Source organism: Epinephelus moara, chromosome 10, assembly GCF_006386435.1.
Source record: "Epinephelus moara isolate mb chromosome 10, YSFRI_EMoa_1.0, whole genome shotgun sequence".
Lineage (NCBI taxonomy): Eukaryota > Metazoa > Chordata > Actinopteri > Perciformes > Serranidae > Epinephelus > Epinephelus moara.
In genome coordinates this window covers 538913-540699 of record NC_065515.1, presented here as the reverse complement: position 1 = coordinate 540699, position 1787 = coordinate 538913, and the positions used below count along the sequence as shown (strand labels likewise).

Genomic DNA, 1787 nt, shown 5'->3' with positions numbered 1-1787 from the left:
TGGTTTTGGAACAGGGAAGAAACGTATATCTTTTTCCAACCTCTCCAGGTAACGAGTATCATTAATACACGACGTGCCCCAGACACAACATTTAGCTCCAAATCCACAAAACCAGCCTGGAAATGAAGGAAATCTGAAACGACTGCTTTAGAGTCAATGGAGCACAGCTGTGTTGTTGTCGGACCCTGGTCTGAGCCAGCTATGATTGGCCAGTCTGCGTTTGGGGGCGGGACTTAGTGAAGAGTCAGTTGCCATTTTCAACTGTTTTGCAACCCACCATCTGAGGTTTTTGAGGAGAGGAGAATTGATTTTGGAAGATGTTCTTAAATATAACTTCTTTTTTTCTTGTTGTGTGAGAGCTTGTGAAAGGGGTATTCCACTTCTTTTTGAAGTGGGGTTGTGTGAGGTACTTACATAGTCAGTGTATGACCTACAGCAGATGTTGGTCGGCATTCCCCAGATGAAAGAAGCAGGCAGGAGCACTGCCACAGAAGCTAAGCAATGTACTGTTGTGGAAAGGGGCAGCAGGAAAACGTATTTTAGCCACCTAAAAAAGTCCCACCTAAAAATATCAATAAAAGTGTATATGTAGTCTATATTGATGATATTCTTTGTACTGGTTAACCTTGACAAAGACAGCCCTTTAACAGAATCAGTTAGCAAACAATGCTGTCTCTTCAAAGCCACCATACTCCTTTGACAAAAACAGTAATGTAAGCTCACTGAACACGTGAGCTGCTGGTCGGCTGCTGCTTGAACAGCCTCAGTTCCCCGTTGGAAAGGGCCGTTTGGCGGCAAGGTGAAGCGGTGAAAATATTCTACATGTAGTGTGCACACACAGTATACAATGCAGGATTGTCAGTCTCTGTTCCTAAACATGCGCCTCAGCGAAAGTGACAGTAAAAGCCAGCCCCAGATTCACTCTTGTTTGGTGTTATGCCTCACTGTATTTGCGTTTTTGGGCACTGTGTATTTTAGATGGGTGCTGCTTACAGTCTGGCACCTGGTCGCAATAAAATGCTGCGGCGATATGCGCCCATAAAGCTCCCGAACACAGACGATAAGAAGTAAATAAGTAAATACAAGCAGAGGGTAGAGTCTCTGCAGATAAATACACAGTCATACACTTCTAGTGAGTCATAGGTAATGACTGAGAGTGATTACTTCTGTTTGAGTGTGTACGTTGTTTTTTAGGACAGCTCTGCATAGTCTATCTTGTTTTTTTTAGATGGCTAAAATACATTTTGCTGCTGCCCCGGTCCATGGCAGTACATTGCTTGGCTTCCATGGCGGTGCTCCTCCCTGCCTAAATTGGGTGCACGCCAACTGACACCTGCTGTGGGTAAAAGTAAAATGACCATAGATGAGTACATCATACAACCCCACTTCAAAAGATCCAAACTATACCAATAAGTCACATAGGGCTCTAGTTTCGCAGACCGGGTGAGGCGGGGGCGCAGCACACCTGCACTTCGCCAACTGGGTGTGGCCAGGCGGATTTTTTGTTTGGCACACCGTGCGCGCTGGCGCAGCTACTCCTCTTTCCCACCTACGTCCCTCCTACCTGCGCAAGTCGGAAAGAGGGAGGAGAGAAGGCGTGGAGTGGGTTTTACACACATCACACCAATCAAATGAGCCCCTCTCCTCGCCCTTAAATGCGCCGCCGAAGGTGTAATGAGAGTTTACTCAATTCGCCATGGCAGAAGAGAGCAGCAGCGTCAGACGGCCAAACTTCTCCCAGGAGGAAACTGATGTTTTGGTCCAGGAGGTCCAAGCTCGCAGTGTCC

The 1787-nt window shown here is 46.7% G+C and overlaps 1 protein-coding gene across 2 annotated transcripts in view; it reads left to right on the top strand.

Annotated features, from left to right (window-relative positions):
- Window positions 1–1787, top strand: part of fam20b (FAM20B glycosaminoglycan xylosylkinase) — a 38946-nt gene that overhangs the window by 24913 nt on the left and 12246 nt on the right. The window lies entirely within an intron of this gene.